Source organism: Cannabis sativa, chromosome X (assembly GCF_029168945.1).
Source record: "Cannabis sativa cultivar Pink pepper isolate KNU-18-1 chromosome X, ASM2916894v1, whole genome shotgun sequence".
Lineage (NCBI taxonomy): Eukaryota > Viridiplantae > Streptophyta > Magnoliopsida > Rosales > Cannabaceae > Cannabis > Cannabis sativa.
This window is the reverse complement of record NC_083610.1, coordinates 14840427-14856113: the sequence shown is the minus strand read 5'-3', so window position 1 is coordinate 14856113 and position 15687 is coordinate 14840427.

Below are 15687 nucleotides of genomic sequence, written 5' to 3'. Positions count from 1 at the left end.
TTGAAACACAATAAATACCTTAACATAATATTTCGGATTAAAACCCTAATTTAGAAATCAAATGTAACCTAACTCCCAACAACCCTAATTTAGGTCAAGCATCCCATATTTAATTTAAAACAGATAGTACACAACTCCCCGGGTCAAAACTGAACATAAAACAAACCCGAAGAAATTCTCCCCGCAGTAAACCGGTCGGACCGGTTCGGTATACCAGAACCCATCCGTCGACCGGTTCTGCAGACCAGGAACAAAAGTTCCTTTTCACCAAAATCGAACCAAAACCCCTCCAAACCTATCCAAACTTTCCAGAACAGTTTATTAACATACATATGACATAACCTAAGCTGCAAAACACAATGGTTCAATCTCTAGCTTGAAATCACACACTCAAGTGAAGAAATCAAGTTTCTTTTAGCTTTCTCACTCACCAATCAATCCCAACAGCCATGAATTCAATCCAAACATGCATTAACAGACCTTATTTAACTTGGATAACAAACCTACACCTTCACTAAACCTACAGCTTTGAAAATTTTCAAAAAAATAACAAAACCTAGCTTGAAAACCTAAGAAAACACCAAAACTAAAAGGATGAACTTACCTAGGGTGCAAGGTTAACTTGGAGATGGAGTTTAGCTCTGAAAATTGATGTTGGTCAAGCAAAACAATCCCTCTGTAGGCTGGTTCGGTTGCTCGAAGGAAGAAGAGAAGAAGGTTGAGAAAATTGGGTTACTTCTCTTGGAAGGAAGCTTTTCTTCCTTTTTAAAATGCTTTGATTTCTTTTTTTTTAAATTTTCCTTCCTTTTTATAACAAAAGGCAGCAGCAAAGAAAAGAAAAGAAAAGTCAAAAAAAAATATTTTCTTGAATTCCTACTTTACCCCTCTCACAAGTAAATAAATTTTTTTTTTTTTAAAAGAAACCCTAGGGGCATTTTGGTAATTTTACTAATTCCCCAATCCGACATTCTAATAAAATTCTAACTTAATCCGGGATATTCTTAAAATAATTCTTTCATTTAATGTCGTGACATTGCTAACCACATAGCTAAATTTCCATCATTACCGGGCCCAAAATAACGCACTTCATTAAATAATTTCTCAACAATTTACCTAAGTAAGATCATAATCCTACTTCATTTTCCAAGTAATTACATATTTAATAAAATATGTCCATTTAAATATTATTTATTTTCTGGGATATTACAACTATCCCCCACTTATAGGAATTTCGTCCTCGAAATTTACCTGAAAAGCTCGGGATACAACTCCCGCATCTGCGACTCTAATTCCCAAGTCGCTTCTTCAACTTTGCTATTCCGCCACAACACTTTGACTAGTGGAATAGTCTTGTTTCGCAACACCTTTTCTTTCCTGTCTAAGATCTGTACTGGTTGTTCTTCATATGACAGGTCGGTTTGAAGCTCAATGTCTTCATAACTTAAGATATGAGTTGTATCAGATACATATTTCCGAAGCATCGAGACATGAAACACATTATGAACCCCAGATAAGGCAGGAGGTAGAGCTAACCGATAAGCTACCTGACCTACTTTCTCAAGAATCTCAAATGGACCAATAAATCTGGGACTCAACTTTCCCTTCTTCCCGAACCTTCGAATTCCCTTCATTGGGGACACCCGAAGAAAAACAAAATCCCCAACTTGGAATTCAACATCTCTACGCTTTGGATCCGCGTAGCTTTTCTGTCTACTTTGGGAAGCAAGCATACGAGCTCGAATCTTCTCAATAGCCTCGCTCGTTCTTTGGACAGCTTCAGGTCCAAGATACCTACGTTCACCAGCCTCATCCCAGTGAATAGGTGATCGACATTTCCTTCCATAAAGCATCTCATACGGAGCCATGCCAATGGTACTCTGATAACTATTGTTATAAGAAAACTCAATCAGAGGTAGGTACTTGTTCCAAGAACCTTCAAAGTCCATTATACATGCCCTCAACATATCCTCAAGTATTTGGATAGTCCTTTCAGATTGACCATCGGTTTGAGGATGAAAAGCTGTACTGAATCTCAACTTAGTACCCATTGCTTGCTGTAAACTTCCCCAGAACTTGGATGTAAATTTTGGATCTCGATCTGAAACTATCGACTTTGGGGCACCATGAAGTCGAACTATTTCCTTAATATACAAATCAGCATATTGATCCACTGTATACGTTGTCCTCACCGGGAGAAAGTGAGCAGACTTTGTATATCGATCCACTATCACCCAAATAGAATCATAATACCCTACTGTTCTGGGTAATCCCACCACAAAATCCATGGTGATGTCTTCCCATTTCCATTCAGGAATCTTTAGAGGTTGAAGCAAACCTGCCGGCCTTTGGTGTTCTGCTTTAATTTGTTGACAGGTTAAGCATTTTGACACATATTCAACAATATCCCTCTTCATACCCGGCCACCAGTATAAAGCTTTCACATCATGATACATCTTGGTTGTTCCCGGGTGTAAGGAGTACGGTGTAGTATGAGATTCATCAAGAATCTCTTGTCTGATTTCTTTGTCAACCGGTACACAGATTTTGTTTTTGTATCGCAACAACCCATCAGATAAGCATGAAAAGTCTCTTGCCAATCCAGCCTCTAACTTCTCCTTATGTCCCTGTAGCTCAAGGTCACCTTGTTGGGCTACTCTAATTCTTTCCAATAGATTAGATTGTATGGTGATATTAGCAAGTTTTCCAATTACAAATTCAATTCCCGCTCTCGTCATATCCTCAGCCAACTTGGCTGAGATTTCCTTTAGTTCACAAACTTGCCCTGGTCCTTTCCGACTTAGAGCATCCGCTACCACATTTGCTTTACCAGGGTGGTAGAGAATCTCGCAGTCATAATCCTTGACCAGTTCTAACCATCGTCGTTGTCTCATATTTAAATCCTTCTGAGTGAAAAAGTACTTGAGGCTTTTGTGATCTGTATAAATTTCACACTTCTCACCGTACAGATAGTGACGCCAAACTTTTAGTGCAAAGACAACCGCTGCTAATTCAATATCATGGGTAGGATATCGTTGCTCATACTCCTTCAATTGCCTGGATGCATAAGCAATCACTTTCCCTGATTGCATAAGAACACAACCTAACCCTTGTTTGGACGCATCACAATAAATCACAAACTTTTCGTCACCTTTTGGTAAGGTTAGCACAGGAGCGGTAATCAACCTTTGCTTCAATTCCTGGAAACTACCTTCACACTTGTCAGTCCAAACAATCTTACAATTCTTTCGGGTCAACTCAGTTAAAGGCGTAGAAATCTTTGCAAAGCCCTCAACAAATCTTCGGTAATACCCTGCTAACCCCAGGAAACTTCTAACTTCAGTTGCTGACTTAGGTCGAGGCCAGTCACGCACTGCTTCAATCTTTACTGGATCCACTAAAATACCATCTTTACTCACCACATGCCCCAAGAAACTCACCTGAGGTAACCAAAATTCACATTTCTTAAATTTGGCATACAATTTATGCTCCCTGAGATGTTGTAATACCATTCGAAGATGTCTTTCGTGAGTCTCTTCCGAGTCTGAATAAATTAGAATATCATCGATAAAGACAATAACAAAATCATCCAGAAAATCTTTGAACACTCGGTTCATCAAATCCATAAATGCTGCCGTGGCATTTGTTAATCCGAAGGACATTACCAAGAATTCATAATGACCATACCGGTCCGAAAAGCTGTCTTGGGAATATCCTCCTCTCGAATCCTCAATTGGTGATAACCAGAGCGAAGATCAATCTTAGAAAAGACAGTTTTACCCTGAAACTGATCAAATAAATCATCTATCCTTGTGCGTATGGTACTTGTTCTTCACTTTCGTTAATTTGTTTAACTCCCGATAATCTATACACATTCGTAATGTTCCATCTTTCTTTTTCACAAACAAAACTCGGTGCACCCCAAGGTGAAGTACTAGGTCTAGTAAATTTTAAATCCATCATCCCCCGTAATTGAACTTTTAACTCTTTCGGCTCTGCAGTGCCATCCTGTAGGAGCTTTCGATACGAGCTCGGCTCCCGGTATTAAATCAATCTCAAAATCAATTTCACGTTTTGGTGGCAACCCCGGTAACTCTTCCGGGAACACATCCGTAAATTCTCGAACTACGGGACATGCTCCGGTCCGCTAGTGGTTCCCCGGAAATATCCACAACACTTGCCAGAAACCAATGCACCCTTCACACAACAAATCCACTTGCCTTAAGGGCTGAAATTAAGGAATCCGAGATCCTTGCATCTTACCCACAAATACAAAGGGTCCTCGCCCTCGGCTGAAAAGTTACCATCTTTCTTTTACAATCAATGGTGGCGTTGTATTTAGCAAGCCACTCCATCCCCAAAATAACATCAAAATCCTTCAGATTTAATTCTATCAGATCAACTGATAACTCTCTTCCTTCCTGACAAACACCGGAAGGGATCGAACCCACCTGCTTGAGATAACCAACTCCCCCGTAGGCAACAAGGTTCCAAAACCTCTAGAAAGCACATCACTAGGTTTATTCACCGCTCAATTATTCTACTTGAAATATAAGAATGCGTCGCACCGTAATCAATTAATACGATCAATAAAGTACCGGCAACGAAAGCCGACTCTGTCACAGTAGATGGACCAGCATCAGCCTCAGCTTGAGTCAGGGCAAACACTCGAGCAGGAGCGGGTGTATCATCCTTCTTTTGCTCTAACCGTAGCAATTGTGGACAATTTCTCTTCATATGACCCACCATTCCACAGTGGAAACGGGCCCTAGCCTGACACTCGCCCAGGTGATGCCTTTTACACCTCGGACATTCAGGAAAAGTCCGCCAGTTTTCATTCCCACTACGACGGAAACCTTGGTTACCCTGGAATCTTTTGTTTGGGCCTGCTGCTGATGTTTCACTAGGTCTTTTCCTGCGGTCACCAAGATCAGTACCCCTACCCGAACCAGCACCTGCTGATTGTTTCCATGAATCTCTTCTGGCAATATTTTTCTTTCGTATCTGAGCCTCTGCACCCTCAGAAACTAAAGCCAACTCAATTATCTGAGCATAAGTTCGGGCAACCCCCGGTTGTTTAGAAGCAACAATCACATCCCGGGCGATGTGTTCATCCAGCCCCCAAATAAACTTGGCTTTTCTAGCAGCTTCAGTAGCCACCTCATCCGAGGCAAACTTTGCCAGTCGATCAAACTTAGTAGCATACTCTGTCACAGTCATACTACCCTGAGTTAACCGTATAAACTCTTCTGCCTTTGCTGCCTTAATAGACTCATTATAATACTTCTCAAAAAATAAGGCCCGAAAAGTTTCCCAGGTCATATTATTCAGATCATGGCCCTGAGATACAATCTCCCACCAAATACGGGCATCATCTCGTAGCATATAGGTAGCACACCTGACCCGGTCATTATCTTCAACTCGCATAAAATCGAAAATGGATGTTATCATACTCATCCATTGCTCTGCTTTGAGTGGATCAGCACCACCCTCAAACACTGGCGGGTTCTGCTTTCTGAACCGTTCATATAATGGTTCCAAACGATTTCCTGCATCCGGTGGCACTACTAGAGGTGCCGGAGGATCAGGATTCAGATTTAGAGCAGGCTGAGCTCGCTGCTCTCTTAATTCTCTGATTTGTTCACCCTGCTGCCGAATAGTTTCTTGCATAGCAGCATATAACTGTTCCCAATTAGGTGGTGGTAAAGGGTTCTCTCCCTCACCGGCAGCCCTGAGCCCAGCTAGCTCGCGGGCACCCCTACCAGTCCGCCTTGGGTGCATAACTATACACCTGCGATCACATTCCAAGTAATAACAATACTGATAAGTATTTCCATATATTATAATCCTTCCCACAACATTCTGATATCGACATAATTCAGGTAATCAGGTAATCAGAAAATTAGCAAACTATCTTTTAACTTAAAACTTACTAAACCATGAGTCGATCAGGTCCTTGCAGCCAATGTACATATCAAACCAGTCTTCAGGATCTAAAAACCTTGGCGCTCTGATACCATGTTGTAACGCCCTGTCCAACAGGGACGCCACGTGTGTGCACTTTATTTAAAATACCAATAATTATATAAGATGTAATTATACTAAAAGTGTGGGTAATTAAAAATTTTGATAGTTAAAACTCAACCTTTAAACTATTTAACAAAAGATAAGTAACATGATTTATGGGGTCCCCCTGTTTCCAAAATATTTACAAACTGGTTTCAAAGTATTTTACAACATAAACTTTATATTTTCCAAAATACAATCAAAATAGAGCATCCTGTAAACTGGGCTGCCTGCGGCTGGTATGTACATTGCTGCTGTGACCATAACTCATGGTTGTTCGACTTTAGCTTTTCCTTTACCTGCACCATAAAGCACCAGTGAGTCACAGAGACTCAGCAAGAAAGTGACTAAAACAATAATTGAAAGAAAATGATTATCAACTTATTCTCATGCCATTATGTTTACTCACTATTCGATAATAATAAGCATTTCCTTAAACATCATACATTCCTGGTACTTAATAAAGTACCACTTTTACCACTCGTTACATACGAGCTGAATATGTCACTATCGTTGCCCGATAACGCAAACGATAAGTAAGAAACCTAACCGCGGTTTCAAGAGTAATTACTCATAACGGTAATAACCGTTTCCAACCCTAGGTAATAACCTAGGCTTAATAAGCTTTAATCAACATCATGTTAATAATCAAAATCACCTCCATTCATTCATTGATTTTTAACCACATACGGTGCTTACCACTTTTCTTACCTTAATTCAGAAGTCAAGAATATGGCCGACCTGGGTGGAAAAACAAGCTAGGCAATCCCGGTCCTATGTCACGACAATTGAAACACAATAAATACCTTAACATAATATTCCGGATTAAAACCCTAATTTAGAAATCAAATGTAACCTAACTCCCAACAACCCTAATTTAGGTCAAGCATCCCATATTTAATTTAAAACAGATAGTACACAACTCCCCGGGTCAAAACTGAACATAAAACAAACCCGAAGAAATTCTCCTCGCAGTAACCGGCCGACCGGCTCGGTATACCAGAACCCATCCTGGCCGACCGGTTCTGGCAGACCAGGAACAAAAGTTCCTTTTCACCAAAATCGAACCAAAACCCCTCCAAACCTATCCAAACTTTCCAGAACAGTTTATTAACATACATATGACATAACCTAAGCTGCAAAACACAATGGTTCAATCTCTAGCTTGAAATCACACACTCAAGTGAAGAAATCAAGTTTCTTTTAGCTTTCTCACTCACCAATCAATCCCAACAGCCATGAATTCAATCCAAACATGCATTAACAGACCTTATTTAACTTGGATAACAAACCTACACCTTCACTAAACCTACAGCTTTGAAAATTTTCAAAAAAATAACAAAACCTAGCTTGAAAACCTAAGAAAACACCAAAACTAAAAGGATGAACTTACCTAGGGTGCAAGGTTAACTTGGAGATGGAGTTTAGCTCTGAAAATTGATGTTGGCTGAAGCAAAACAATCCCTCTAGAGGCTGGTTCAGTTTGCTCGAAGGAAGAAGAGAAGAAGGTTGAGAAAATTGGGTTACTTCTCTTGGAAGGAAGCTTTTCTTCCTTTTTAAAATGCTTTGATTTCTTTTTTTTTAAATTTTCCTTCCTTTTTATAACAAAAGGCAGCAGCAAAGAAAAGAAAAGAAAAGTCAAAAAAAAATATTTTCTTGAATTCCTACTTTACCCCTCTCACAAGTAAATAATTTTTTTTTTTTTAAAAGAAACCCTAGGGGCATTTTGGTAATTTTACTAATTCCCCAATCCGACATTCTAATAAAATTCTAACTTAATCCGGGATATTCTTAAAATAATTCTTTCATTTAATGTCGTGACATTGCTAACCACATAGCTAAATTTCCACCATTACCGGGCCCAAAATAACGCACTTCATTAAATAATTTCTCAACAATTTACCTAAGTAAGATCATAATCCTACTTCATTTTCCAAGTAATTACATATTTAATAAAATATGTCCATTTAAATATTATTTATTTTCTGGGATATTACAACTATCCCCCACTTATAGGAATTTCGTCCTCGAAATTTACCTGAAAAGCTCGGGATACAACTCCCGCATCTGCGACTCTAATTCCCAAGTCGCTTCTTCAACTTTGTTATTCCGCCACAACACTTTGACTAGTGGAATAGTCTTGTTTCGCAACACCTTTTCTTTCCTGTCTAAGATCTGTACTGGTTGTTCTTCATATGACAGGTCGGTTTGAAGCTCAATGTCTTCATAACTTAAGATATGAGTTGTATCAGATACATATTTCCGAAGCATCGAGACATGAAACACATTATGAACCCCAGATAAGGCAGGAGGTAGAGCTAACCGATAAGCTACCTGACCTACTTTCTCAAGAATCTCAAATGGACCAATAAATCTGGGACTCAACTTTCCCTTCTTCCCGAACCTTCGAATTCCCTTCATTGGGGACACCCGAAGAAAAACAAAATCCCCAACTTGGAATTCAACATCTCTACGCTTTGGATCCGCGTAGCTTTTCTGTCTACTTTGGGAAGCAAGCATACGAGCTCGAATCTTCTCAATAGCCTCGCTCGTTCTTTGGACAGCTTCAGGTCCAAGATACCTACGTTCACCAGCCTCATCCCAGTGAATAGGTGATCGACATTTCCTTCCATAAAGCATCTCATACGGAGCCATGCCAATGGTACTCTGATAACTATTGTTATAAGAAAACTCAATCAGAGGTAGGTACTTGTTCCAAGAACCTTCAAAGTCCATTATACATGCCCTCAACATATCCTCAAGTATTTGGATAGTCCTTTCAGATTGACCATCGGTTTGAGGATGAAAAGCTGTACTGAATCTCAACTTAGTACCCATTGCTTGCTGTAAACTTCCCCAGAACTTGGATGTAAATTTTGGATCTCGATCTGAAACTATCGACTTTGGGGCACCATGAAGTCGAACTATTTCCTTAATATACAAATCAGCATATTGATCCACTGTATACGTTGTCCTCACCGGAGAAAGTGAGCAGACTTTGTATATCGATCCACTATCACCCAAATAGAATCATAATACCCTACTGTTCTGGGTAATCCCACCACAAAATCCATGGTGATGTCTTCCCATTTCCATTCAGGAATCTTTAGAGGTTGAAGCAAACCTGCCGGCCTTTGGTGTTCTGCTTTAATTTGTTGACAGGTTAAGCATTTTGACACATATTCAACAATATCCCTCTTCATACCCGGCCACCAGTATAAAGCTTTCACATCATGATACATCTTGGTTGTTCCCGGGTGTAAGGAGTACGGTGTAGTATGAGATTCATCAAGAATCTCTTGTCTGATTTCTTTGTCAACCGGTACACAGATTTTGTTTTTGTATCGCAACAACCCATCAGATAAGCATGAAAAGTCTCTTGCCAATCCAGCCTCTAACTTCTCCTTATGTCCCTGTAGCTCAAGGTCACCTTGTTGGGCTACTCTAATTCTTTCCAATAGATTAGATTGTATGGTGATATTAGCAAGTTTTCCAATTACAAATTCAATTCCCGCTCTCGTCATATCCTCAGCCAACTTGGCTGAGATTTCCTTTAGTTCACAAACTTGCCCTGGTCCTTTCCGACTTAGAGCATCCGCTACCACATTTGCTTTACCAGGGTGGTAGAGAATCTCGCAGTCATAATCCTTGACCAGTTCTAACCATCGTCGTTGTCTCATATTTAAATCCTTCTGAGTGAAAAAGTACTTGAGGCTTTTGTGATCTGTATAAATTTCACACTTCTCACCGTACAGATAGTGACGCCAAACTTTTAGTGCAAAGACAACCGCTGCTAATTCAATATCATGGGTAGGATATCGTTGCTCATACTCCTTCAATTGCCTGGATGCATAAGCAATCACTTTCCCTGATTGCATAAGAACACAACCTAACCCTTGTTTGGACGCATCACAATAAATCACAAACTTTTCGTCACCTTTTGGTAAGGTTAGCACAGGAGCGGTAATCAACCTTTGCTTCAATTCCTGGAAACTACCTTCACACTTGTCAGTCCAAACAATCTTACAATTCTTTCGGGTCAACTCAGTTAAAGGCGTAGAAATCTTTGCAAAGCCCTCAACAAATCTTCGGTAATACCCTGCTAACCCCAGGAAACTTCTAACTTCAGTTGCTGACTTAGGTCGAGGCCAGTCACGCACTGCTTCAATCTTTACTGGATCCACTAAAATACCATCTTTACTCACCACATGCCCCAAGAAACTCACCTGAGGTAACCAAAATTCACATTTCTTAAATTTGGCATACAATTTATGCTCCCTGAGACGTTGTAATACCATTCGAAGATGTCTTTCGTGAGTCTCTTCCGAGTCTGAATAAATTAGAATATCATCGATAAAGACAATAACAAAATCATCCAGAAAATCTTTGAACACTCGGTTCATCAAATCCATAAATGTCCGTAGGGGCATTCGTTAATCCGAAGGACATTACCAGGAATTCATAATGACCATACCGGGCCGAAAAGCTGTCTTGGGAATATCCTCCTCTCGAATCCTCAGTTGGTGATAACCAGATCGAAGATCAATCTTAGAAAAGACAGTTTTACCCTGCAACTGATCAAATAAATCATCTATTCTTGGCAGATGGTACTTGTTCTTCACTGTTAATTTGTTTAACTCCCGATAATCTATACACATTCGTAATGTTCCATCTTTCTTTTTCACAAACAAAACTGGTGCACCCCAAGGTGAAGTACTAGGTCTAGTAAATTTTAAATCCATCATCCCCTGTAATTGAACTTTTAACTCTTTCAGCTCTGCAGGTGCCATCCTGTAGGGAGCTTTCGATACGAGCTCGGCTCACAGTATTAAATCAATCTCAAAATCAATTTCACGTTTTGGTGGCAACCCTGGTAACTCTTCTGGGAACACATCCAGAAATTCTCGAACTACTGGGACATGCTCCGGTCCCGCTAGTGGTTCCCTGGAAATATCCACAACACTTGCCAGGAAACCAATGCACCCTTCACACAACAAATCCCTTGCCTTAAGGGCTGAAATTAAGGGAATCCGAGATCCTTGCATCTTACCCACAAATACAAAAGGGTCCTCGCCCTCAGGCTGAAAAGTTACCATCTTTCTTTTACAATCAATGGTGGCGTTGTATTTAGCAAGCCAATCCATCCCCAAAATAACATCAAAATCCTCCGCATTTAATTCTATCGTATCAATCGATAACTCTCTTCCTTCCACAAACACTGGAAGGGATCGAACCCACCGCGAGATAACCAACTCCCCAGTAGGCAACAAGGTTCCAAAACCTCTAGAAAGCACATCACTAGGTTTATTCAGCTGCTCAATTATTCTACTTGAAATATAAGAATGCGTCGCACCAGAATCAATTAATACAGTCAATAAAGTACCAGCAACAGAAAGCTGACCTGTCACAGTAGATGGACCAGCATCAGCCTCAGCTTGAGTCAGGGCAAACACTCGAGCAGGAGCGGGTGTATCATCCTTCTTTTGCTCTAACCGTAGCAATTGTGGACAATTTCTCTTCATATGACCCACCATTCCACAGTGGAAACGGGCCCTAGCCTGACACTCGCCCAGGTGATGCCTTTTACACCTCAGACATTCAGGAAAAGTCCGCCAGTTTTCATTCCCACTACGACGGAAACCTTGGTTACCCTGGAATCTTTTGTTTGGGCCTGCTGCTGATGTTTCACTAGGTCTTTTCCCGCGGTCACCAAGATCGGTACCCTACCCGAACCAAGACCTGGCTGATTGTTTCCATGAATCTCTTCTGGCAATATTTTTCTTTCGTATCTGAGCCTCTGCACCCTCAGAAACTAAAGCCAACTCAATTATCTGAGCATAAGTTCGGGCAACCCCCGGTTGTTTAGAAGCAACAATCACATCCCGGGCGATGTGTTCATCCAGCCCCCAAATAAACTTGGCTTTTCTAGCAGCTTCAGTAGCCACCTCATCCGAGGCAAACTTTGCCAGTCGATCAAACTTAGTAGCATACTCTGTCACAGTCATACTACCCTGAGTTAACCGTATAAACTCTTCTGCCTTTGCCGCCTTAATAGACTCATTATAATACTTCTCAAAAAATAAGGCCCGAAAAGTTTCCCGTGTCATATTATTCGTATCATGGCCCCGAGATACAATCTCCCACCAAATACGGGCATCATCTCGTAGCATATAGGTAGCACACGACCGGTCATTATCTTCAACTCGCATAAAATCGAAAATGGATGTTATCATACTCATCCATTGCTCTGCTGAGTGGATCACACCACCCTCAAACACCGGCGGGTTACGCTTCTGAACCGTTCATATAATGGTTCCAAACGATTTCCTGCATCCGTTGGCACTACTAGAGGTGCCGGAGGATCAGGATTCAGATTTAGAGCAGGCTGAGCTCGCTGCTCTCTTAATTCTCTGATTTGTTCACCCTGCTGCCGAATAGTTTCTTGCATAGCAGCATATAACTGTTCCCAATTAGGTGGTGGTAAAGGGTTCTCTCCCTCACCGGCAGCCCTGAGCCCAGCTAGCTCGCGGGCACCCCTACCAGTCCGCCTTGGGTGCATAACTATACACCTGCGATCACATTCCAAGTAATAACAATACTGATAAGTATTTCCATATATTATAATCCTTCCCACAACATCTGATATCGACATAATTCGGGTAATCGAGTAATCGAAAATTAGCAAACTATCTTTTAACTTAAAACTTACTAAACCATGAGTCGATCGAGTCCTTGCAGCCAATGTACATATCAAACCGTCTTCAGATCTAAAAACCTTGGCGGCTACGATACCATGTTGTAACGCCCTGTCCAACAGGGACGCCACGTGTGTGCACTTTATTTAAAATACCAATAATTATATAAGATGTAATTATACTAAAAGTGTGGGTAATTAAAAATTTTGATAGTTAAAACTCAACCTTTAAACTATTTAACAAAAGATAAGTAACATGATTTATGGGGTCCCCCTGTTTCCAAAATATTTACAAACTGGTTTCAAAGTATTTTACAACATAAACTTTATATTTTCCAAAATACAATCAAAATAGAGCATCCTGTAAACTGGCTTCCTGCTGCCGGTATGTACATTCTTCCGTGACCATAACTCATGGTTGTTCGACTTTAGCTTTTCCTTTACCTGCACCATAAAGCACCAGTGAGTCACAGAGACTCAGCAAGAAAGTGACTAAAACAATAATTGAAAGAAAATGATTATCAACTTATTCTCATGCCATTATGTTTACTCACTATTCGATAATAATAAGCATTTCCTTAAACATCATACATTCCTGGTACTTAATAAAGTACCACTTTTACCACTCGTTACATACGAGCTGAATATGTCACTATCGTTGCCCGATAACGCAAACGATAAGTAAGAAACCTAACCGCGGTTTCAAGAGTAATTACTCATAACGGTAATAACCGTTTCCAACCCTAGGTAATAACCTAGGCTTAATAAGCTTTAATCAACATCATGTTAATAATCAAAATCACCTCCATTCATTCATTGATTTTTAACCACATACGGTGCTTACCACTTTTCTTACCTTAATTCAGAAGTCAAGAATATGGCCGACCTGGGTGGAAAAACAAGCTAGGCAATCCCGGTCCTATGTCACGACAATTGAAACACAATAAATACCTTAACATAATATTCCGGATTAAAACCCTAATTTAGAAATCAAATGTAACCTAACTCCCAACAACCCTAATTTAGGTCAAGCATCCCATATTTAATTTAAAACAGATAGTACACAACTCCCCGGGTCAAAACTGAACATAAAACAAACCCGAAGAAATTCTCCCCTGCAGGCAACCGGTCGACCGGTTCTGGTATACCAGAACCCATCCGGTCGACCGGTTCTGGCAGACCAGGAACAAAAGTTCCTTTTCACCAAAATCGAACCAAAACCCCTCCAAACCTATCCAAACTTTCCAGAACAGTTTATTAACATACATATGACATAACCTAAGCTGCAAAACACAATGGTTCAATCTCTAGCTTGAAATCACACACTCAAGTGAAGAAATCAAGTTTCTTTTAGCTTTCTCACTCACCAATCAATCCCAACAGCCATGAATTCAATCCAAACATGCATTAACAGACCTTATTTAACTTGGATAACAAACCTACACCTTCACTAAACCTACAGCTTTGAAAATTTTCAAAAAAATAACAAAACCTAGCTTGAAAACCTAAGAAAACACCAAAACTAAAAGGATGAACTTACCTAGGGTGCAAGGTTAACTTGGAGATGGAGTTTAGCTCTGAAAATTGATGTTGGCTGAAGCAAAACAATCCCTCTAGAGGCTGGTTCAGTTTGCTCGAAGGAAGAAGAGAAGAAGGTTGAGAAAATTGGGTTACTTCTCTTGGAAGGAAGCTTTTCTTCCTTTTTAAAATGCTTTGATTTCTTTTTTTTTAAATTTTCCTTCCTTTTTATAACAAAAGGCAGCAGCAAAGAAAAGAAAAGAAAAGTCAAAAAAAAATATTTTCTTGAATTCCTACTTTACCCCTCTCACAAGTAAATAATTTTTTTTTTTTAAAAGAAACCCTAGGGGCATTTTGGTAATTTTACTAATTCCCCAATCCGACATTCTAATAAAATTCTAACTTAATCCGGGATATTCTTAAAATAATTCTTTCATTTAATGTCGTGACATTGCTAACCACATAGCTAAATTTCCACCATTACCGGGCCCAAAATAACGCACTTCATTAAATAATTTCTCAACAATTTACCTAAGTAAGATCATAATCCTACTTCATTTTCCAAGTAATTACATATTTAATAAAATATGTCCATTTAAATATTATTTATTTTCTGGGATATTACACTCCAGCTGAGCATCCTTCCAAGAATCAAGGTGAAATTCCGTATTTTAATATTCCTAGTTTGATTATTTAATTAAATGATTAATTAAATGCGGAATAATAAAACTGGTACTGAAAACAGTTTTCTGTAGTTACAGAATGCAACTCTGTAACTCCAGAGAAACCCAGAAAAACAAACAGTGCATAAAAGTAAAAACACACAAGATTTTTGTACGTGGTTTCAACAATCCTTTCAGATTGTTACTAGTCCACAGGGCCACGCCCAGAGATAAGATTCATTAGATTGGTATCAAAAATACAAAGTAATTGACTTATGCATAAATAGACTCCCTCTTATTGTATGCCGCAAGCTTGATGTATTCCACCTACTAACTGAATCTTGATAAAACTTCAAGAGCTCGAACTCCCTTCGATCACCTTGAAGAGTGCTTGAATCCTCCCGATTCAAGGCTTAAAGGCTATCTCCCGAAAGCCTATACAACCATCTCCCGAAGGTTGTGTGCTTGTATCCTCCCGATGCAAGACTTCAAAAGCAATCTCCCGAAAGCTTGTAAATACCCTTCTCCCGAAGGTGCACTGATGTTCTTCTTCGTTGTAGACTTGAATACAGACTCAAGACAATACAAACAACAAATAAACAGAGTAAGAGTAGAACAACTCTTCTCTACAAAACAAAGACACTCTTATGATATGAAAGTGAATAAAAGAGTTAACATAACAGAGACACTATTTCCTTAAGATATGAATATAATTCTAAGTGTATGAAAGAGATACAAAACCTAGCTACT